This window comes from Dendrobates tinctorius, unplaced genomic scaffold, assembly GCF_039654945.1.
Source record: "Dendrobates tinctorius isolate UK_male_01 unplaced genomic scaffold, ASM3965494v1 ptg000064l, whole genome shotgun sequence".
NCBI classification, from domain to species: domain Eukaryota; kingdom Metazoa; phylum Chordata; class Amphibia; order Anura; family Dendrobatidae; genus Dendrobates; species Dendrobates tinctorius.
The window spans coordinates 47,147,377-47,172,900 of NW_027361732.1; the positions used below are offsets into that span (position 1 = coordinate 47,147,377).

Below are 25,524 nucleotides of genomic sequence, written 5' to 3' on the forward strand. Positions count from 1 at the left end.
ATTCTCTCTCATTACCTGTCACACCTATGCTATTGCTCAGTGTTGCTACTCTTAGTGTGTAACCTCTCTTCTCTCACCAGCTCCCCCTGGTGGAGGTTTCACTACAATCATCAAATGGAAAGAACATGGTACCACAACAAACCAGCCAAGAGAAGGCCACCTACCAAAACTCCCAGCCTGGCAAGGAGGGCACTAATCGGAGAGGCAGAACAGAGAACAAAGATAATTCTGAAGGAGCTGCAGATTTCCCAAGCAGAGACTGGAATTTCTGTCCGTGCGACCACAATATGCCATACACCCCATAGAGGTGGCCTTTATGGAAGAGTGGGAATACAAAAGCCAACACTCACATTAATTTCATTTGTACTTAGCGTTATTTCAGCTATTCCTCTAAGCCATAGTGATATCATTTATTATATTTATTTGCGCCTGATGATTGGGGATTTCCTTTGGATTATTATATCCATCCCCGTTTGTTGTTTACAGTTTTTCAAATGTTTTTAATTGTTTGTCAAAGTCTTTTCTTGTCATTTAATAAAAATTGCCTTTTAACTTGACATCCAGTGTGCACTTTAACTTGCTGTGCAGCTTTTCTTTTAAATAATAATATAGTGTTTCAGTACGTATCAATGAGGACATGTTGATACCAAATGTGACATTTTAATCTGCGTTCATTTTGTTTCCTTGAATACTTGTTTACTTCTATCTTTTGGTTTACAGTATTTCTTTTTGCCCCAATAGGATTTTGTTATTTAGCCTATCAGGCCCCGGAGCTGGCGGGATCAGATTGGCTATAAGGTACGACAGGTCCAGAGTCCCTTGTCAGGCCTCCACTTGCCATAACAACCTGTCAACACCCTCAACTTAGCTTCAGGGGTGCCAACAGGCTGAAGAGAGAGTGCTTGACCTGTGTCACAAACCTCATGTACCGCTGACACTATTGACAACAGTGTATGAGGGGTTAAACTGCTAGGATTGTCAAGAACGCAAATCCTAGCATTACAGCAGATGCTCGGCTGTGTAGAACAGTTGGGCCTCTGCAGATGAGCCTGCAGGTCATTCCTGCATGATGGACATATCAGTCATGAAGCACAATGTGACGTGATCATGACAGATATATACATCATGAAGCATTATAGGGTTAAAAAAGTTCTCAAATTCTAAAAACATTTCTGTCTACTTATAAAAACAGCAACACCCCTGTGGATAGGTTGTGTGTGTGGTATTGATGCCATGCATCATTCGCTTGAGAGCATCCTGTAGACAGGAGTGGCATTGCTTTTAGAAGAAGGCAGCCATGTTTATCTAACTATGGTTATCTATGGTTTATCTAACTCCTTTAACGTTGCCATTGGCCTCAACTGACCAAATAGAGGCCAAATAAGTTTTGTTTTGACTCTGTTGCCAGGTGTCCTGGGAGCAGGGGCTCTTTCCCTGTTCCTAACGCTAGGGGCGCCCTAGCTTGCCTGTTACCTGGATTACTTCTGATGATGAAGATGTTGGGGTCACGTACCTTGCCTTAGCTCCTGAATCTGCCCTCAGTCTGTACCCTTCCCCCATCCAGGAAAGAGGGAAGCAATAGTATACCGTAATACACCAACCAGACTAACGAGGTACTACAAACAGGGGTAATGAAAAATAACAAACATACAAATATACTCACACATACAACAGAGGAATGAATCGGTGAGTGAAGGATGGGGTAAAACCAAAGTAGGAGTAGAAAGGAAATTATCACGCATTCAAAACCTAGCAACAGTCACAGATAAATCCAAACACCTCCTACCGTATATTATCCAACAACAACCTCCAGCCATGCAGCAAAAGCTACTCTGACAACGAGTGCAAGCAATGGCCCAGATTATATAGGAGATGGGAGTGGCTAACAGAGCACAGCCGAGAGCCTAAATGCTCCAGGAGATCTCAAATGAGCAGATTACACTGCCAAAAGAAATTCACACCGTTTAATAAGAAGGTGAAGTCGGAGAAATCAGACGCTGTGGTCTTCTGGCTCCTCTCTGTCACGGTAAACCTGTGACAAGTATCCTTTTGGCCTCTGTCTGACCAGTTTACGTTTCTATTGTTTATGAAACGGTTTCTATAAAGAGGGCCACCACAAATGCATACCGTGCAGTGTACTTTTTTTTTGTAAAGGGTTGCTATGGTGGACAAAAGCCAAGCCATGCTATATTATTAAACTTCACTAAACTCAATTTTTTTTTATAAAATTATACCAGAGAATCTTGTAAGCTTTGTATTGTCCATGGAGTTCCAAGGCAATATAGCCTGTCAATGTAGCACTGATGAGCCACGGACTAATTAGCAGTTGCCTATGGCAGATCCAGGCGCCATGGAAACCCATTGGCGCTTTCAAATCTTCTGTCGTGCTTTTGAGGTGTTGGGGTAACTATTGGAAATTATATAGAGAAAAAACCTTTTCTACAAAATTTGCCCCCTCACCTTCATTTATCTCCAATGTTAAACCATCTAAAATGCAGACGTATTGGAGTAGCAGGCTTCGGGCCTGGGACTTGAATAAATATGACGTCAGATAGGAAATAAAATGGGGCACACACTATGTGTTGTGTCACATGTTGCCGTCTTGTACACGGATGTTGCAAAGATCAGTTTATCCCAGAATGGATCAAACATGTCATAGAAGGTTACAAAGTGTATAAATGTTACCAGCCTCTAAGATCAGTGCACTTGGCGCCTTTACAAAGTGTCCATTATTGTGCCTCACGTTAGCGGCAACGTCACTTAGACGATAATGGGCCTAGCATCAAGCTTTTCCCAAATACCGGCGTCTCCACTGCACCTCACTCAATTGTTCCTATATGAAGACATAGAGCGTCTAATGGACAAGAAGTAATTGCATTTATTTCATCTCGAAGCTGACACAATGACATCAGCGCCGGCAATTAGGGCACAGCCAACATCTGCCGCCAGACGAGTGCTACGTCTAAGAGGTAATGGCTTTCACAGCAAATCTGCGAAGGTTTTAACCCTTTTTTTTTCCAGATGCAGATTACAGTATTCTATAGACCTTCCTATGGCGAGTCAATGAGAGAACGCTGCTATACCAGCACAACGCAAAAACATAGCACCAATATGCAATATCTGTTTACATCTGAAACCATTGTACCAGCTAAGAGGATGAGATTTTATCAAATATTATTTTTACATTGCGGATCATTTCTGTACGTAAAGTAACCTGCATTGCAGATTCTTTTTATCTATACACACAGGCTGATGAACAGTTCGGCCCTGGGAAAACCAATCAGTCTCACTTGGTTGAAAATAATATATAATTATGACGTAGTGTTTACTTGTATACTTTTTTTTGGAATACTAGATAATTAGGAATATTCAATAATCTGATTCCTTCTTGTTCACACTAATGTGTGCCTTACAGGATTTTACTATATTATAATTACCATAACTTGCATTCCTCCAATATAATATAATTATCTGAATCGGTCAGTTTCTAAAATCCGGCATTGGACCTACTAGTTCAGATTCCCATTATTGCCCTGCAGCAGCTTAGGCTGCGGTTTTTGCTGCGGTTCCGCTGCGGTTTCGGCCCTGCGGAACCGCAGCAGTTCCGCAGACATGGTACAGTACCATGTAACCCAATGGGTTTTCAAAACCGCAGTGCTCACGTTGCCGTTTTTCCCGCGCGGTTTTGCTGCGGTTTATAAACCACAGCATGTCAATTGTTTGTGCGGATTCCGCTGAGGTTTCACACCTTTAACATAGTAGAGGTGTGAAACCGCAGGGCAAAACCGCAGGCTAAACCGCAGGTCACTTTACCTGCGGTTCCGCGGGGAAAAACCCGCAGGTGATTCCGCAGTGTGTGCACATAGCCTAAGAGTCCGGTTCACACACAATTAATGCATTCTACTTCCCTTTGTGCACAGTATTATTCTGGCGCTTGTTGTCGGATCTCCCACACAGCAGGAGAGGTTCCCTCTATTGGCGGCATAAAGTCACATAGATCTCAGTGGCGCAGGCCTGACGCACTTTTCTTTACTCTCCGCCCGTATACCTGGTTGCAGTGTGGGAGGTGTAAAGTAAATAGAAGACAAACAGATTTTCAATCTGCCCACGCTCCGCAGCACTCAGCACAAGCAATTGACGACACTAGTACCGCTCTGCACAGAACGCAGCTCCGCTTCTAAAGAACAGGAGAAAATGCTCCATTATAAAGGAAATGTGACCTTGAGAATGCAGCTGGTCAGACATCACATTAGCACTCAACATACAGAGGATATTTAGGACAGGGGTCACATTAGCCAAGGAAAAAACAAGGAAAATGCTACTTGTTAAAGAGTATGTACAGAAGACGTCTCTTGCAGGCAATCCTCTCCTCTCCTGTGAGTTGTGGGACCCATAGATCAGACACTGGTTGCATTATTGCAGCTATGCATGTTTTGCTCTGAAACATTTCATAGAAAACACAGTGTAAAAAGCTGGCAGGGGACTATGTCTCAGAAGTCTAGTCTGAGTCCAGTTCCCCAGATATCATCATAGAACACGACTAAATATACATCTTTGTAGCGCAGCAACTGTGGAAGCAAAGGGGCGATCACCCCAGGCCTCGCACTCTGAGGGGCCCAACCGGAGCTACGCTACTGATAACTTTATGGCCGTGCGCAGTGAGACCATACAGTTAAACTCTGTGGCATAGCGTGAAGGCTTGATCTCCTTGGACAGCCACCCGGCCGCTATGGGGCCCATTAGCCCCTGCCCATTGTCATCACAAGTTCAACTGTTTCGGCTGGATGCCGATAAAGCTAAAAGCAATGATAAGTGAGGGAGCCATTACTTGGTATCCGCTGTCCTGAGATGTGCAGGTGCTCGGAGCAGCAGGGGAATGAGGAGGAGAGGTGAGAATTGTATTTATTTATTTATTTTTGGGGGAGTGCATGAGACTATATGGAGGCCTATGGGGTGTGGTTTATACTATATAGAGTCTGCCTATGGGGAGTGCATTATACTATATAGAGTCTGCCTATGTGGAGTCCATTATACTATATAGAGCCTGTATATGAGGAGTGCATTGAACTATATAGAGTCTGCCTATGGGGTGTGCATTATACTATACAGAGGCCCATGGAAAGTGCATAATACTATAGAGGCCTTTTCAGAGTGCATTACACTATATATAGGCATATGGGGAGTGCATTATGCTATATAGAGGCCTATAGGAAGAGCATTATACTATATGGAGGCCTATTGGAAGTGCATTATACTATATAGAGGCCATGGGGAGTGCAATATACTATCAGGGGCATACTGAGGGCATTATTACTTTTGAGGGGACAAAATAAAGGCACTGTTTTCTAGGGTACATGCACACAGCATTACGATATTCTAGAGACTTGTTTACCATTTAGAGGGCACACAGTAGCTGCAGTAATAGGGACACATAAGGTAGCATCGACTCAGCATTGGGGTATAAGCAGGAAATTTTAGAGGCCAAATGTGTCTTTGTTGTAATCTCTGCAGCTGAGTCCTGGCTGGAGAAGTTGTCGTGTCGGTCTGGGTCAGATGGAAAAGATGGGAAAAGTGAACGATTCCATCAGAAAGAACACTATCTGTAACTGTACTGTAATCTATTACAAGTTCTGCAGGACTGGTATCTAGCACTGTATGGTCACCAATATCAATGTTGGCCTTTGTATAGAGATTATTTTCAGTCACAGTGCGGTCATCTACGGAGGTTCTTCTACATCCACTAATAAGATGCGCCACGCGCCACCGTAGTAATCAAGCTTACCTGGTTAGGGGAACACTCATAAGTCCCCCCTTCCACAACCAAAACCCTAGCTTAACTTCTGATTTTAGACCTTAGGAGGCTGATGTACTTATTCTGAAAATCCACACCAGAATGGCTGTATATTTTGTTTTTTTCCTGTCTGATTTTACAATGAGCATTTTAAGCTGAAATTTAAATAAATGGCAATCTTATTATAAGGTGAGGTTTAGGTTGTAGCAAGCATGCAGTGGCCACAATGGGTGAGTAATATGAAACTACAGAATAATTCATGCTGAAGCATCGCACAACCGTACACCTGATGAGAACGAAGATAGCTTTACCACCTGGATGGTCAATGCAAGGACCTGCTCCAGCCCACCATGAGGGAAGAAATAAGAATGTTTTCTATTTATTGGATAGCATTTCTATGTTGGAGCAGCTGTATCCAGAAAAATCTTGCAGGATATAAACACAAGATATGACTGTGATATTCTCAGGCAAGTTAGGAAACGTCTAATAAATCCTCAGTGATCAGCACCGCGTGGTACAGCAATAACTAGCAGAGCTTGCAAGGAAATTAGAGGTGAAAAAATCTGCTCACACTATTACCTGGTGAGGGTACGTAGAGTTAATATTCAGAAACGGGCCAAAATCCGGATTACAATTTTTCATTACTAACACAATTCTATTTTCTGATACGGAGCATGAAGTAGCTGTGGCCTTGGCATCACATATCTTCCATTTTTGGCAGATCTGAGTGTATCCAGACACTAACTGGTCAGTGTATGAAGTGAACCATGCTTTCACGCTGTGAGCCAGTGGTGGTTATTTCAGAAAGAGACATTCAGGGGTGTTTGGTTACAAGTGAGAAGGAAGGAGGGAGTTCTAAGAAACTAATTACATCCCGTGCTCTGTCCCAGATTCATGGGTTTATGTGACCTGAAATTCAAGGCCAAACAGATGGACAAACAGTCAAATGGCTAAAATGAGTATTATGGAGAAGAAAGGCTACCAAACACTTGAAATAACCTACTGAACTCATGGAGCTACATACAAACAAAAGTACGGGCCCAGTAACTCATAGTGGAACGCAACCGAAAACCTTGTTATAGGGATTGTAGCAAAGACACCTGGAGCCAACGTGTTCTATCAGGGCACATGGATGTCATAAAGGGGGTCTCTCGCTCACCACTCCCCTTACGGTCCTGAACAGTCAGATGCCAGGACTGGAGAGGTGAAGGAAAGAGATGCTTCAGATTCGTAGAGAGCTTCATGTCTACTGACAGCAGTAATGAACACACAACTATATGCAGACTGAGAACTAAAACGTGAACTTCCAAAGAGGCCATTTACATTGTACAGAAGAAAGAACCGGCAGCTTGACAGCAAGTCTGTGAGGGTACTTTTCTATGAATTTTGGACACGTATGTAAACCTTTATGACAACCGGTAAAGAGCTTATCTACTTAAAAAATGTTCTTCTGTGATGCAATTACAAATACATAAAACTTACTAATATACTTTCCAAATGATGTTCCTGTAACAGCCTCCATCCCATGTTCTGGAACATAGCTCTGTCAGCATATCATCAGAGATGAGTGTGAAGCAAAAGTGTACAGTGGGGCAAAAAAGTATTTAGTCAGTCAGCAATAGTGCAAGTTCCACCACTTAAAAAGATGAGAGGCGTCTGTAATTTACATCATAGATAGACCTCAACTATGGGAGACAAACTGAGAAAAAAAAATCCAGAAAATCACATTGTCTGTTTTTTTTTCATTTTATTTGAATATTATGGTGGAAAATAAGTATTTGGTCAGAAACAAAATTTCATCTCAATACTTTGTGATATATCCTTTGTTGGCAATGACAGAGGTCAAACGTTTTCTGTAAGTCTTCACAAGGTTGCCACACACTGTTGTTGGTATGTTGGCCCATTCCTCCATGCAGATCTCCTCTAGAGCAGTGATGTTTTTGGCTTTTCGCTTGGCAACACGGACTTTCAACTCCCTCCAAAGGTTTTCTATAGGGTTGAGATCTGGAGACTGGCTAGGCCACTCCAGCACCTTGAAATGCTTCTTACGAAGCCACACCTTCGTTGCCCTGGCGGTGTGCTTTGGATCATTGTCATGTTGAAAGACCCAGCCACGTTTTATCTTCAATGCCCTTGCTGATGGAAGGAGGTTTGCACTCAAAATCTCACGATACATGGCCCCATTCATTCTTTCATGTACCCGGATCAGTCGTCCTGGCCCCTTTGCAGAGAAACAGCCCCAAAGCATGATGTTTCCACCACCATGCTTTACAGTAGGTATGGTGTTTGATGGATGCAACTCAGTATTCTTTTTCCTCCAAACACGACAAGTTGTGTTTCTACCAAACAGTTCCAGTTTGGTTTCATCAGACCATAGGACATTCTCCCAAAACTCCTCTGGATCATCCAAATGCTCTCTAGCAAACTTCAGACGGGCCCGGACATGTACAGGCTTAAGCAGTGGGACACGTCTGGCACTGCAGGATCTGAGTCCATGGTGGCGTAGTGTGTTACTTATGGTAGGCCTTGTTACATTGGTCCCAGCTCTCTGCAGTTCATTCACTAGGTCCCCCCGCGTGGTTCTGGGATTTTTTCTCACCGTTCTTGTGATCATTCTGACTCCACGGGGTGGGATTTTGCGTGGAGCACCAGATCGAGGGAGATTATCAGTGGTCTTGTATGTCTTCCATTTTCTAATTATTGCTCCCACAGTTGATTTCTTCACTCCAAGCTTGTTGGCTATTGCAGATTCAGTCTTCCCAGCCTGGTGCAGGGCTACAATTTTGTTTCTGGTGTCCTTTGACAGCTCTTTGGTCTTCACCATAGTGGAGTTTGGAGTCAGACTGTTTGAGGGTGTGCACAGGTGTCTTTTTATACTGATAACAAGTTTAAACAGGTGCCATTACTACAGGTAATGAGTGGAGGAAAGAGGAGACTCTTAAAGAAGAAGTTACAGGTCTGTGAGAGCCAGAAATCTTGATTGCTTGTTTCTGACCAAATACTTATTTTCCACCATAATATGCAAATAAAATGAAAAAAAACAGACAATGTGATTTTCTGGATTTTTTTTTCTCAGTTTGTCTCCCATAGTTGAGGTCTACCTGATGATGTAAATTACAGACGCCTCTCATTTTTTTAAGTGGTGGAACTTGCACTATTGCTGACTGACTAAATACTTTTTTGCCCCACTGTACATAGCCCCACGAGAAAAGACGTAATTGAGATTGTCCCCAAATCTTCTAAAAAACGAGATGTGGCGGGGTCACGGCACATAAGGGCAAGTATAGGCTTTTTTATTTTATCGGGGCCATGCGTGGGTAATGAGAAAGGGCAGTCCTAGTAGTGGACAACCCCTTTAAGCTGTTTATTCCTCGTCTACATGCAGTTATTACACCCTGGGGAAAATGGTGATGGATTTATTTATTGTATATTTGTTCAGAAGAGAAATGCACACTGTGATTTCACATTTGCTATAAAAGAGCGTTGAATTGAGGCATATTTTGAGTCTTTATTGATCGACAGGAGCTTAAATTTACTATCATTTATTGGACACCAAAATTTTGAAGTCAGAAATGGAACCCTTTCATCAGATCTTTTTACAAAAGACACAGATTGGAACAGTGTATCACATTTTCAGAGTAGACACCCCAATTGCATTAGAAAAGATATAAATAAAATGTGTCTAATCCTAAACTATAGAAAAAAGGTTCAATGAGATGGAAAATAAATTTTGAATAAGTGGCTATCCTGACTGTTAAGACAAGCAAGATCTGACAATAAGGAGAGGTGTAAAAAGAAAAATAAGAATAGGATTCTATTCATCCATTGGTTTGGTCTGTTTAATTACAAAATTGATAGAGCAGAATTATTGAATAGTTACCATTGGAGAATGCTAGAGAGATCTTATCCACAAATTTACAAAACCCACTTTAATTTGAAAAAATAAATGTGGACCATTTCCATGTCTGAATTGTGCTCAAAGCACAAATGCATAAAAAGGTGACTGTATTTTTCCATCCACAGACAGATGTACTGAGCTGTGTGGCTGTGAATCCAGTACTTTACTGAGGTATAAAAGTTGCTTGAAGCTGCAGCACAAGTCTGTATTTGTCTCACTGTTCGGAGTGTGCTCCATATTCCTTGCCCTCCCCTCTCCATAGAATACTGGAAGTGTAACCTGACCCCTCTTTTGCGCTGTTTTTCAGAGTGAATGGTAAGTCAAAAAAACAACTGACTTCTCTGGGCTGGGCATCTCGCATGGCTGCTTTCAATCCACTATAATCCTCACCAACTGAAAACAAGAGATATCGATATAAGAAGGTCTTGTTTTCAACAGGAGCCGAATATTTCATAGCCTTGGAGTCCTAGTACACAGTTTGCATTGCATCACTGTCTGCTTGGTGCTGGCCACATTGAGGCCTAAGGAACACAGCAAGTTTGGCTTTCCAGAAACGTCCCTGGCACTCTTGACCAACCTCAGCTGCAGCCAAGCGTGCTGCACATTGAGAATAAACTGCCTGCTGATTCCTTCTGACTGCTGGGACTAAGACCGATGTCAGGCTTCACGAGGGCCATGTGTCAGCCCTTAGGCCAAAGCTGCTGGTCTCTTGACAGATGTTTCCTGCACCATCTTCCTGCTTCTGTACCGACCAACTACCTTAGGTTACTTTCACACATCAGGTTTTTTCCGATAGGCAGGATCCGGCTATTTTTAGAAAAACCTGATCCGGCAAAATCAGGTGCCGGAACCGTTTTTCTCTCATTGAATTGTATTAGCACCGTATCCTGCCGCATGGCCTTCCGTTTCATCCGGTTTTCACCAGTGATTCTTGTGTCTGGAAAAAACATCTCTAGTAACGTTTTTTGTCTGCGGTGAAAAACGGGACAGCGCTGGATCCGGCGCTTCCAGCTTTTCGCCACAATGGAAGTCTATGGGCACTGGAATGCGCCGCATCTGGAAAAAGACGGATCCGGCCACCGGATCTGTTTTTTTAAGTCTGCGTATGCTCAGATCCAATTGGCCAGCCCCCAGGAAACAGATATAAACCTGCTAGATGGATCCAACGGAAAAACGGATCCGTTTCTTCAGTTCTCCAAAATGTACGCCGGATCCGGTTTTTCTAAGAATAGCCGGATCCTGCCTGTTGGAAAAAAAACTGATATGTGAAAGTAGCCTTAAGGTACTGTCACACTTGGCGATGTACCAGCGATCCCGACCAGCGATATGACGCTGTCAGGATCGCTGGTACATCGCTAAGTGGTCGCTAGTGAGCTGCCACACAGGCAGATCTCACCAGCGACATCGCTGGGGACGGGGATCGCTACTTACCTGTCAGACGAGGCAATCCTGCGTCCTCCAGCCCGACTCCACGCGTCGCTCGTCGTCACAGCAGGAAGCGCCGAAGGAAGCTGACGACGAGAAACAGTCCAGGACGTTCTCACGCGATCAGCGATAAGCATCAGGGGAGCGGGTCGTAGGCAAGTATCACACACAGCGATATCGCTAGCAATATCGCTATAACGTCACAAGTTATAGCGATATTGCTAGCGATATCGCTTAGTGTGACAGGCCCTTTACTCTACCATTTTCAGCACACCTCAAGTTTTCAAGGTCTTAACTTTTGAAGATGCTAATAATTTCAAACCCCAAATCTTACTCTTCATGAATCTGCTAGATAATGTTTGGAGGGTGGGAGCCCTATCTGAATACACTCTAAACACATTTTCAGTTTTGGGTGAAGTTGATTTTTAATATAATTAAATACAGGAAAACCTTGGATTTATAATCGGGGTAATCTACAAGACTTTTCACCTTCCCTCTTAGAATGTCGCAATTTTGCTCCCATAAGAAAAACCTGCAGGAACTTGTGAGATGGTGAACACATGGAATAAACCGTCGGAATCAGTTTGGCAACTTTTCATCATTTCTCCTTTTAAACAGACTAATTAGACATCTCTTTGGCATGGCATCTTTCTTACTGGCACTTATTTGTAAGGCTTCCTTGTATTCAAAGAGATTGAGGCTACACAGCATCATATTCCATGTGGAGCTCCATATTTCAGAGTTTGGGGAGTTATGATAAGTAAGCATGGAATAATTCAGTAAGGCCCCCAAAATACCTACCAGCACAAGCTACTGTATATAAATGCCCTGAGAAACAAAAATGCATAATCCATAACATCAGATCTGACTGGTTGCCATAAGATCTGCTGCATCTTTAGATGCGCCCTTCCAAACATGGTGGGTGCGTCAGAGAAGCTATGCTCTAGATCAGTGTTTCCCAGACTCCAGTCCTCACGGGGCCCCACAGGTCATGTTTTCAAAATGTCCATAGTATGAGATAGGTGAGAGAACGCCTGATGTCTTAATGGTACTTCCACCATCTGTGCAATACTAAGGAAATCCTGAGAACATCACTTTTTTGGGTGTCAGGAGAACTGGAGTTTGGAAAGCACTGCTCTAGATCAACATAGAATGAAAGTAAGGCATAGTTCACATTTGTCTCGTACTCCATGTTGAGCACTGCATGGAAGGTTTCCATCCAAATTCCTGAGAAACAGGATTCAAATGGAGATGTTAAGTATGATGAGAAAGACAGACACATTTTAGACACAGTGTGTCTCTGTTCCAGCAGTGTATGTCTTCTGTAGGTGGAAACAATTGTGTCTATGCTTTTGTGTCCTTCCCTCAAAAAAAAGCCCAAAGCAGGTATGGACTGGGAATCAAATTCAGCCCTGGCATTTACAATCACGCAGGCCCATATTGCCCTCATCCCCAAGCACCACATGGGGATATATTACTAATATTAACCTGGATGGAGGAAAGCAAGATTTACTATAAGACCAATATTTCTAATGATACCCGTGGCCTGCTGGTAAAGTCAGCAACTTTGTGTTCAATCACAACTCTTAACAGTATGGGAGTCTTTAGAGCACTGATTCTGTTAACGTAGCAGACAAAGCAGCCAATGACCAGACAGGCCCTTCCCGCATTTGTCAGAATTGCCAGATGGCCAGTCCAGCCCTGATCCAAACTGATTGGCTCTTTCCCATTATACTGAATGACTGCATCTAAATTCTCATTTTCATGGACTTGGAAGAAAACCTTCCACAGTGTTCAGCATACAGCATGTATAATTTTGGACCTAACCTAATGGTTTACAACTTGATGGAAAAACGTCTCTATTAGTCTTACTAAGAGCACCACTAGGGTATATTCACATTTAGCTTCTATGTAAAAATGACTTGAAGTGCATATGCTCAGGCTTCTGGCCACTTCATGTTTCTAAAAACGCCAAGCGGTTAAAAGAAGTAACATGTTCATTCTTCTGGCGCTTTCTACTTGGAAGACGCACTGTACTTTACAATACAAGTCAATGTGAAAGCTCAAAAGTTGCCTGGAAGACAACCGGTCTTTTTTAAAGCGTTTTGACATAAGTTTTTGCTTAAAATTAAATTTATTCTATGGAGTGGAAAAAAAACCTGAAAAAATACAATAAATAAAAATACATAACAAATACCATAGCATAACAAACTACCAAAAATACATAACAAATACCATTTTGATCCACATCACTGTGTGGATCAAAATCTCCTAAAAAAGCCACATTAATAAACTATAATTAAAGCACTGCTCCATCCAGAACTCAATGTACCTGCGGACGACGTGCGGCCCAAGCATAATGAACACATAACACTTCTATTAACATGCCGAATGTGGAGACTGCGGAACATCCAGTATTCTCAGGATTGAGGTCATTCATATGGGTTAGAAAATAAGTTCAAGTCGCAGCAAGATGAAGAGCGTTACAATAACAGATTTTACTAACCGCTACTTAAAGCCCATCTCATATTACTGGACATTTGTACACATAAAACTAATAAAATATGACCTAGAAAACACAACCAATAATAAAACGGGGTCATACCCACAACCCTTCTGCACGTAACTGCTGCCAGCATGGTGCGCTGCCAAAGTGAGCGGTCCTGGGCACTGGCATTAATAACAATGGAAGGTATTTATTACCAGAAGGAGAGGAGCTGGAGAAGAGCCATAAAAGCTTCTCTCTCTATCCAGCGCAGTAGAGTCACAAAAACTATGCTCTGATGTCTGATCACAGACATTTCAGAGACTGCAAAGTGAAAGAAGGGGTTAAACATGACAGAGTCGCAATATAAATAGGCCTTCGTGTAGAATTAGCACTTGATGCGAGGATATCTGCTAGTAGGCACGTCTCGACACTGTGATAATTACAATCAGCGCCAAATACTGTAAAGTGCAATTCAATCCTGTAAATGGTGAATTTATTGGTAGTCACAATCCTTTCCCCATTTATCCTGCTCTCTCGGTGCCATGCCTTCCCTACATATAATCCCACTCACTCAGTGCCATGCCCTGCCTCCATATAATCCCACTCTTTCGGTGCCATGCCTTCTCTCCATATAATCCCACTCTCAGTGCCAAGCCTTCCCTCCATATAATCCCACTCTCTCGGTGCCATGCCTTCCCTCCATATAATCCCACTCTCTCGGTGCCATTCCCTCCCTCCATATAATCCCACTCTCAGTGCCAAGCCTTCCCTCCATATAATCTCACTCTCTCGGTGCCATGCCTTCCCTCCATATAATCCCACTCTCTCTATGCCATGCCCTCCCTCCATATAATCCCACTCTCTCAGTGCCGTGCCTTTCCTCCATATAATCCCACTCTCTCGGTGCCATGCCTTTCCTCCATATAATCCCACTCTCTCGGTGCCATGCCCTCCCTCCATATAATCCCACTCTCTCAGTGCCATGCCTTTCCTCCACATAATCCCACTCTCTCGGTGCCATGCCCTCCCTCCATATAATCCCACTCTCTCAGTGCCATGCCTTCCCTCCATATAATCCCACTCTCTCGGTGCCATTCCCTCCCTCCATATAATCCCACTCTCAGTGCCAAGCCTTCCCTCCATATAATCTCACTCTCTCGGTGCCATGCCTTCCCTCCATATAATCCCACTCGCTCGGTGCCATACCCTCCCTCCATATAATCCCACTCTCTCGGTGCCATGCCTTTCCTCCATATAATCCCACTCTCTCGGTGCCATGCCTTTCCTCCATATAATCCCACTCTCTCGGTGCCATGCCCTCCCTCCATATAATCCCACTCTCTCAGTGCCATGCCCTCCCTCCTTATAATCCCACTCTCTCAGTGCCATGCCTTTCCTCCACATAATCCCACTCTCTCGGTGCCATGCCCTCCCTCCATATAATCCCACTCTCTCAGTGCCATGCCCTCCCTCCATATAATCCCACTCTCTCGGTGCCATGCCTTTCCTCCATATAATCCCACTCTCTCTGTGCCATGCCCTCCCTCCATATAATCCCACTCTCTCAGTGCCATGACCTCCCTCCATATAATCCCACTCTCTCAGTGCCATGCCTTTCCTCCATATAATCCCACTCTCTCGATGCCATGCCTTTCCTCCATATAATCCCACTCTCTCGGTACCTTTCCCTCCCTCCATATAATCCCACTCTCTCTGTGCCATGCCCTCCCTCCATTTAATCCCACTCACTCGGTGCCATGCCTTCTCTCCATATAATCCCACTCTCTCGGTGCCATGCCCTCCTTCCATATAATCCCACTCTCTCGATGCCATGCCTTTCCTCCATATAATCCCACTCTCTCTGTGCCATGCCCTCCCTCCATAAAATCCCACTCACTCGGTGCCATGCCTTCTCTCCATATAATCCCACTCTCTCGGTGCCATGCATTTCCTGCATATAGTCCCACTCTCTCGATGCCATGCCTTTCCTCCATATAATCCCACTCTCTCGGTGCCATGCCTTTCCTCCATATAATCCCACTCTCTCGGTGCCATGCCCTCCCTCCATATAATCCCACTCTCTCAGTGCCATGCCCTCCCTCCATATAATCCCACTCTCTCAGTGCCATGCCTTTCCTCCACATAATCCCACTCCCTCGGTGCCATGCCCTCCCTCCATATAATCCCACTCTCTCAGTGCCATGCCCTCCCTCCATATAATCCCACTCTCTCGGTGCCATGCCTTTCCTCCATATAATCCCACTCTCTCTGTGCCATGCCCTCCCTCCATATAATCCCACTCTCTCAGTGCCATGACCTCCCTCCATATAATCCCACTCTCTCAGTGCCATGCCTTTCCTCCATATAATCCCACTCTCTCGATGCCATGCCTTTCCTCCATATAATCCCACTCTCTCTGTGCCATGCCCTCCCTCCATATAATCCCACTCTCTCGGTGCCATGCTTTCTCTCCATATAATCCCACTCTCTCGGTACCTTTCCCTCCCTCCATATAATCCCACTCTCTCTGTGCCATGCCCTCCCTCCATTTAATCCCACTCACTCGGTGCCATGCCTTCTCTCCATATAATCCCACTCTCTCGGTGCCATGCCCTCCTTCCATATAATCCCACTCTCTCGATGCCATGCCTTTCCTCCATATAATCCCACTCTCTCTGTGCCATGCCCTCCCTCCATATAATCCCACTCTCTCGGTGCCATGCTTTCTCTCCATATAATCCCACTCTCTCGGTGCCATGCTTTCTCTCCATATAATCCCACTCTCTCGGTACCTTTCCCTCCCTCCATATAATCCCACTCTCTCTGTGCCATGCCCTCCCTCCATTTAATCCCACTCACTCGGTGCCATGCCTTCTCTCCATATAATCCCACTCTCTCGGTGCCATGCATTTCCTGCATATAATCCCACTCTCTTGGTGCCATGCCCTCCTTCCATATAATCCCACTCTCTCTGTGCCATGCCCTCCCTCCATATAATCCCACTCTCTCGGTGCCATGCTTTCTCTCCATATAATCCCACTCTCTCGGTACCTTTCCCTCCCTCCATATAATCCCACTCTCTCTGTGCCATGCCCTCCCTCCATTTAATCCCACTCACTCGGTGCCATGCCTTCTCTCCATATAATCCCACTCTCTCGGTGCCATGCCCTCCATCCATATAATCCCACTCTCTCGATGCCATGCCTTCCCTCCATGTATCACATCTCCGGCTCCACTGCTCGTCTATACAGTGGGGAAAAAAAGTATTTAGTCAGTCAGCAATAGTGCAAGTTCCACCACTTAAAAAGATGAGAGGCGTCTGTAATTTACATCATAGGTAGACCTTAACTATGGGAGACAAACTGAGAAAAAAAAATCCAGAAAATCACATTGTCTGTTTTTTTTTTCATTTTATTTGCATATTATGGTGGAAAATAAGTATTTGGTCAGAAACAAAATTTCATCTCAATACTTTGTGATATATCCTTTGTTGGCAATGACAGAGGTCAAACGTTTTCTATAAGTCTTCACAAGGTTGCCACACACTGTTGTTGGTATGTTGGCCCATTCCTCCATGCAGATCTCCTCTAGAGCAGTGATGTTTTTGGCTTTTCGCTTGGGAACACGGACTTTCAACTCCCTCCAAAGGTTTTCTATAGGGTTGAGATCTGGAGACTGGCTAGGCCACTCCAGGACCTTGAAATGCTTCTTACGAAGCCACTCCTTCGTTGCCCTGGCGGTGTGCTTTGGATCATTGTCATGTTGAAAGACCCAGCCACGTTTCATCTTCAATGCCCTTGCTGATGGAAGGAGGTTTGCACTCAAAATCTCACGATACATGGCCCCATTCATTCTTTCATGTACCCGGATCAGTCGTCCTGGCCCCTTTGCAGAGAAACAGCCCCAAAGCATGATGTTTCCACCACCATGCTTTACAGTAGGTATGGTGTTTGATGGATGCAACTCAGTATTCTTTTTCCTCCAAACACGACAAGTTGTGTTTCTACCAAACAGTTCCAGTTTGGTTTCATCAGACCATAGGACATTCTCCCAAAACTCCTCTGGATCATCCAAATGCTCTCTAGCAAACTTCAGACGGGCCCGGACATGTACAGGCTTAAGCAGTGGGACACGTCTGGCACTGCAGGATCTGAGTCCATGGTGACGTAGTGTGTTACTTATGGTAGGCCTTGTTACATTGGTCCCAGCTCTCTGCAGTTCATTCACTAGGTCCCCCCGCGTGGTTCTGGGATTTTTGCTCACCGTTCTTGTGATCATTCTGACCCCACGGGGTGGGATTTTGCGTGGAGCACCAGATCGAGGGAGATTATCAGTGGTCTTGTATGTCTTCCATTTTCTAATTATTGCTCCCACAGTTGATTTCTTCACTCCAAGCTGGTTGGCTATTGCAGATTCAGTCTTCCCAGCCTGGTGCAGGGCTACAATTTTGTTTCTGGTGTCCTTTGACAGCTCTTTGGTCTTCACCATAGTGGAGTTTGGAGTCTGTTTGAGGGTGTGCACAGGTGTCTTTTTATACTGATAACAAGTTTAAACAGGTGCCATTACTACAGGTAATGAGTGGAGGAAAGAGGAGACTCTTAAAGAAGAAGTTACAGGTCTGTGAGAGCCAGAAATCTTGATTGCTTGTTTCTGACCAAATACTTATTTTCCACCATAATATGCAAATAAAATGAAAAAAAAACAGACAATGTGATTTTCAGGATTTTTTTTTCTCAGTTTGTCTCCCATAGTTGAGGTCTACCTATGATGTAAATTACAGACGCCTCTCATCTTTTTAAGTGGTGGAACTTGCACTATTGCTGACTGACTAAATAATTTTTTTCCCCACTGTATGTCAGACCACTCCTTCCTCACCTCTGATAGTTCTCTTACATTCCTATGAGTCCGGCCACTCCTTATTCCCAGTAAGGACTGAACGCTCCTCGCACACCCTGTTCAATACTATAGATATGTTCTGCGCAGTGAGGCTGATGAACACAGCAAACAAACCTGGAAGTGACAAGAATGACTTATGGTCACCATACCCGCATTAGACTGACAGCTATTTCTCCCATCACTATGCAGGCTTAGCATGGCCACGACTACACGTTTCATTGGAGAGGGAGAAGTACAGGATGCCTCAGGCAGAGGGTTATCTACCATGGAAGCAAAGGATCACGATATACAAAGTAAAGAACAAAACCATCGTGTTCCAGCATTATATTCCAGGCCACCGACAAAGGCAATACGTGCAAAATGAACGTTCTTATACGAAGAGGAGATCTTCAGAAGACGTACAGATCGGCTATTCAGTCCTGAGCGCTGCTCTGGAGGACATCAGCAGCAGGATCATTGGTCGTGTTAGACGTGTGATACATGATCACTCTATATAAAACATCCATGACATGCATACTGTAAAAAAAAAAAAGGCATATAGTCTATATAGGTAATGTGTCGGTGTTGTAAGGTAGCGCTCACTGAGTGTAATGGGGGATACTCACTTGGCTGCAGATAAACCAGGTCCAGCACAGGCTTTTCCACAAAAACGTCCATACGGTTTATTATACACGGCATAAACCATAGCAGCATGAAGAAACGATCACAGTCTTACAGCAGACCAAACGAATGTTCACAATGGAGCTCCGCTCCCTTAGCTCTGTGTTCACACAGGCGGTGCTTTGTCCAGCAATCAGGCTCTACAGTCTCTCGGTTAATTCCCCCTCTCTGGGGTTACCTCTTAGTTGCTTCTCTCTGCGGATTGTCCGATACACACAGGCCATTACACACAGGCCTCACCCGGTCAACAGCCTCCAGATGTGCGCTTCAGGAAGGCAGCACACCTTCTAGCACGTCAGCCTTCCGGGACCTTTCACACAGACCAATCAGATCCAGGCACTCACTCTTGTGATCTATCCTGGTCACCTTATATGGTCCATAGCCACACCCACCGGATCACATGGCTATGACCTCATCGCAGGTCCTATTTCATACACTCAGCCATACACACACACATACAGGCTTACTATGGGCGTTTAGACACACGCCCCTGGGTGGGTTTGTAGGTGACTGGTCCCACACGTCTCACCAGCCACCTGGAAGCTCTCCCTGATACACTGTAACAAAAACTTCAGCAGTACCTCTGCTGATCAACACATGTTCAAGCTTCCATCCCAGGGCCACCCACCCTGGGATACATAACGGTCATTTACCATCCTATCTCCATTACCACAATGGATATGCCTGTGTGCATGACCCATACCGCGCCCCCTAGCTGTCACAGCAGTCACTGCACCACAGTGTCAACAGACAGAAATAAAAAATACAGTGATATCACATTGTGGACGTGGACAGCCAGTCTCTCCAAACTGAAGAAGACTAATAGAATGGACACAAGACAGCGCGTTACAGGATGTTTTCCGTACTTTCAGGCTGAGTTTCCACTATGCAAAAACACAGTAGATTTTCCATTAATCTGCTGCATTCTCAAGTATCAGCAGAGTACAGGAGAAGTTAAGAAATCTCACGAGTGTGCTGCAAAATATATCTACAGCATAAATTCACTGCAGCTCCAGGTATGAGCTCCACAGAAGTTGATTTGTGCGATGATATCCCCAGCGGTGCCACTCGGCTGTGCGAGGTCCGCACTGGGGATACTAATTGGGAGTATAGCCTAATACCACACTGGGTTTTTTGGGGGGCTGTTATAGCTCTAAAAGGGACACTCAGCACAGGAGGACTGTTCAAACTAAATCCCGAATCCCGGTGCTTCATGGCGGAGCCAGACATCTGCTGGTTTTCCCTCTCTCTCCACCCCCCTTACTTGATTGACAGCTCTGGCTTCATAGAGAAGGGCAAATATAGGTGGAAACCAAGCAGGTGGGAACGTGTATATAAATGATTGGCTCCGCCATGAAGTACCGAGCTCCTGTGCTTGGTTTGAACAGTCATTCTGTGCTGACTCTTTGACTGGATCAGCCCATCCAACAATCTAATGGTCCAGAATAATTGTGCAGCTTATAGTAGATAAAACCCAGCATGGGAGCAGTCCGGGCACCTCTACAGGGATATAGGGGTAGATGACGACACATTACACGACAGACCCTGGACGGGTGAGCTGGGCCTGTACTTTTAATATTGTGTTTCCTTATAAACGATACAAAAGGAGCTCAAGTAAAACTATAACTCGGTGGCCACTTTAGTAGCAAAACGTCTTTACGAAATCCAGAAATTTCTCAGCCACACGATAGTCGGCTGAGGCACAAGCGCTAATACCACTGAAGCTCCTGAACAAGTATTTCACTGGTTCCCAGGCACTGTAATGGGGAATAAAAGGTAAATTAGGATTTTTTTCTCAATTATTTGCATATGATGTATTACCCCAGTACTGTCCTTTATCGTCTGTATCAAGAGATGCCGTAGCAGAAATGTCTCCTGGATAGAGATCATAATAATCAGCCGTTTTGGCAATAACAACCAGGGCAGCAAATCTCGTCTTTACGAGCGGAGATGTCACATGATTGTCATCAGAATGCCCAACCACGCAGAGAGAAGGATTCACCAGGTAGAAAATAACCATCCTGTTCTCTACTAGGGTTCAGCAAATAATAATGCCTGTCACAGGCTGAACACTGTGCTTTTTAGTGCTAGGACGTAACTCCTGGGTTGTAGGACACGCCACGTGGTGAGTGGTTACACATTACACCGTGACAACTTTCCAGCCGCTGCACTATATGAGGCATCATTGGAAGGTCGGGAAATCACAACACAGGAAAATTAATTTGCACCCACTGTCTGATAAATATCACGTAGAAGCGCGCGTCGTTCGGCCTCACCATACACATAACACTAGTGAAGGGCGCCAGATACCAGGATTGGAACCCAAGTATTGGCTCCTAGCACCTTAATGAGCTGCCTGATTTTGGTCAGGTAACAATGTATAAATTAAGGAGAAGAAGTACTGGTTCTCCTTAAAAAGACCAGCAAGGTATGGAGTCTTAAAGACAATGCTCCATGGGAGAAAAGTATACCCTCTCAAAGAACGGAAGAAACTCTAGCAAATACCACTTAGACAAGATGGTCACTCCATGAGTCAGTGTCCAACCAGTTACCAAGCCCACCAACATGACCAGAAATAAATGACAAGTGAGAACTCAAATGTTGTAGTCTCCTGTGTGAAATAAAGAAAAAAAAACCTTTATACTTATGTTTCACAACGCCGCCGTTCAGCATCGGGCCTCTCAGCGCTTGCGCTACATTGTTATCATGTGAGAGCTGCATCCATTCTGCGGCTGCTGATGGGCAGAATGGTTCACACTTCCACTGGAGGTACGCGTTTCGTGTGAGGCAAGTGCAAGCACTGCAGGCCATCAGCCACCACTGACTGGATGCAGCACTCACGTGATAGAACTGTTAGGCGTCAGGTTTCTGTGTCTGCTCTGCAGGAATCCAGAGCCTCACATTCTGCGGTCTCCTGCTGTCTACTGCAGAGATTACTTTGCAGCAGACTGCTCCAGAGATTAAGTTCCTCTGTGCTCATACTGGGCATGCTCACGAGACGATCTCCCATTGGAGATCGGGAGTCATGTGCCCAGGTCCTGCTCCAGATCTCATTGGTCCATCTCGGAGATCTGGGAAGGTCCCGCACGGCTCTAAAAAGCGCGCATGACCGTTCGGCCATACGCTAGTATAGACTTTTCTAGCTAAATGTGTGAATGGTGACGGATGTATGACTCTGGTGACTGACTCATTTGAAACCCCTTCCGTCTGATATTACACATGTGGATAGGGAATTAGTGCAGCAGTCAGCGCCAGTCAGTGGCAAGCCTTAGGCCACTGTGCACACCGCACCTCTACTCTAGCGTCCGACATTGCGCCTGCTTCCTAGCTTTGTCGACTAGCGGCCGTGTCCTACGCCGCGCTGCAGTTGCAGCCCTCCTTGGCGTCCGCACTGGAAGCCATGCCATCACACTACGTCCACCAGGTTTTACAGGGGTTGTGATATACTCCTGATGAGCCGTTCCAACCTTTCTCCATACTTTCTTCTTCCCATTCTGGTACAAGTTGATCTTAGTTTTATCTGTCCAAATAATGCTTTTCCAGGACTGGTCTGGCTTCTTTAGAAGGTTTTTGGCACTCTAATCTGGACTTTCTATTTTTAATGCTGATTTATGGTTTGCATCTTGTGGTGAACCCTCTGTATTTATTATCATGAAGTCTTCTCTTTACAGCAGACTTACATACTGAAACACCTACTTCCTGGAAAGTGTTCTTCACTTGGGTGGATGTTGTGAAGGGATTGTGTTCAACATGGAAAGGATTCTGCGATCATCCACCACTGTTGTCTTCCATTAACGTCCAGGCCTTTTTGAGTTCCCAAGCTCACCAGTGTGCTCTTTTTTTGCAGAATGTACCAAATTATTGATTTGGCCACTCCTAACATTTCTGCAGTATCTCTGATGAATTTATATTTTTTTTCAGTCTAATGATGGTCTGTTTCTATTCCATTAACCCCTTCATGACCAAGCCTATTTTGACCTTAATGACCAGGCCATTTTTTGCAATTCTGACCAGTGTCTCTTTATGAGGTAATAACTCAGGAACGCTTCAACGGATCCTAGCGATTCTGAGATTGTTTTTTCGTGACATATTGGGCTTCATGTTAGTGGTAAATTTAGGTTGATAATTTTTGCGTTTATTTGTCAAAAAATCAGAAATTTGGTGAAAATTTAGAAAATTTTGCAATTTTCAAATTTTGAATTTTTATTCTGTTAAACCAGAGAGTTATGTGACACAAAATAGTTAATAAATAACATTTCCCATATGTCTACTTTACATCAGCACAGTTTTGGAAACAAAATATTTTTTTGTTAGGAAGTTATAAGGGTTAAAAGTTGACCAGCGATTTCTCATTTTTACAATAAAATTTACAAAACCATTTTTTTTAGGGACCACCTCACATTTGAAGTCACTTTGAGGGGTCTATATGGCAGAATATACCCAAAAGTTACACCATTCTAAAAACTGCACCCCTCAAGCTACTCAAAACTGCATTCAAGAAGATTATTAACCCTTCAGGTGTTTCACAGGAACTAAAGCAATGTGGAAAGAAAAATGGACATTTTAATTTTTCCAACAGAAATTTTCTTTTAGCATCAATTTTTTCATTTTCACATGGGAAACAGGATAAAATGGATCCTAAAATTTGTTGGGCAATTTCTCCTGAGTACAACGATACCTCATATGTGGTCATAAACCACTGTTTGGGCGCACGGCACAGCTCAGAAGGGAAGGAGCGCCATTTGACTTTTTGAATGGAAAATATGCTGGAATATTTAGCGGTTGCCATGTCGTGTTTGGAGAGCCCCTGTGTGCATAAACATTGGAGCTCCTCCACAAGTGACCCCATTTTGGAAACTAGACCCCCCAAGGAACTTATCTAGATGCATAGTGATCACTTTGAACCCCCAGGTACTTCACAAATTGATCTGTAAAAAAAAAAAAAAAAAAATTTTCACAACAATTTTCTTTTAGCCTCAGTTTTTTCATTTTCACATGGGCAACAGGATAAAATGGATCCTAAAATTTGTTGAGCAATTTCTCCTGAGTGCACAGATACCTCATATGTGGTCATAAACATACTGTTTGGGTGCACGGCATGGCCCGGAAGGCAAGGAGCACCATTTGACTTTTTGAATGGAAAATTAGCTCCAATCGTTATCGGACACCATGTCGCATTTGGAGAGCCCCTGTGCACCTAAACATTGGAGCTCCCCCACAAGTGACCCCATTTTGGAAACTAGACCCCCTAAGGAACTTATCTAGATGTGTAGTGAGCACCTTGAACCCTCAAGTGCTTCACAAAAGTTTATGACGCAGAACCGTGAAAATAAAAAAAAAAAATTTTTCCCTCAAAAAATTATTTTTTAGTGCGCAATTTTTTATTTTCATAAGGGTACCAGGATAAATTAGACCCCAAAATTTGTTGTCCAGTTTGTCCTGAGTACGCTGGTACCCCACATGTGGGGGGGAACCACTGTTTGGGCACACGTCGGGGCTCGGAAGGGAAGTAGTGACATTTTGAAATGCTGACTTTGATGGAATGGTCTGCGGGTGTCATGTTACATTTGCAGAGCCCCTGATGTACCTAAACTGTGGAACCCCCCCACAAGTGACCCCATTTTGGAGACTAGACCCCCCAAGGAACTTATCTAGATGTGTGGTGAGCACCTTGAACCCCCAAGCGCTTCACAGAAGTTTATAACGCAGAGCCGTGAAAATAAAAAATATTTTTTTTTCCACAAAAAAAAAATGATTTTTAGCCAGCAATTTTTTTTTCACAGGGGTAGCAGGATAAATTTTCAACCCTAACCCTAACCCTCATGGAAAAATAAAAATAAAAATATTTTCTTTATTTTATTAGTACTGCCTACCTATGGGGGTGATAATCGGGGGGTTTATTTACTTTTTCTTTCATTTTGATCACTGTGAGAGTGATCAAAATGAAAGAATGGAATCTGCAGCCGGCAGATTCGGGCGGGCGCACCGCGCATGCGCCCGCCATTTTCAAAGATGGCGGCGCCCATCATCCGGACCCGAGGGACACCGGGAGGGACGGGGGGACTCAGGAGGTACCGGGGGGGGTGAGGGGGGGATCGGAGGCTGGCGGGGAGCAGAGGGAATGGGAGGGGGGCAGATGATGACAGCGGCGGCAGATCGCCGCTGTCATTCAGTTGCGGGGGGGCGATCGCCGGTGGGGGGGGGTGGAATCGGTGTCTCCAGCCATGTCCGATGCTACAGCAGCGTCGGACATGGCTGGATTGTAATATTTCATCAATTTTCATTGATGAAATATTACTATCGCTCTGATTGGCTGTTTCACTTTTAACAGCCAATCAGAGCGATCGTAGCCACGTGGGGGCGAAG

At 44.4% G+C, this 25,524-nt stretch overlaps 1 protein-coding gene and 1 long non-coding RNA gene across 4 annotated transcripts in view; one reads left to right on the plus strand and one right to left on the minus strand.

Annotated features, from left to right (window-relative positions):
* LOC141094526 (uncharacterized) overlaps nt 1-557 on the plus strand; it is a 31,953-nt gene extending 31,396 nt beyond the window's left edge. For both annotated transcript variants that reach the window (XR_012233088.1, XR_012233087.1), the window contains exon 2: nt 81-557. This is a non-coding gene — a long non-coding RNA (uncharacterized lncRNA). The remainder of the gene's footprint in view (nt 1-80) is intronic.
* The window catches only part of TBC1D4 (TBC1 domain family member 4), a 235,228-nt gene that overhangs the window by 154,146 nt on the left and 55,558 nt on the right, over nt 1-25,524 (minus strand). The gene's annotated exons all lie outside the window — the stretch shown is intronic.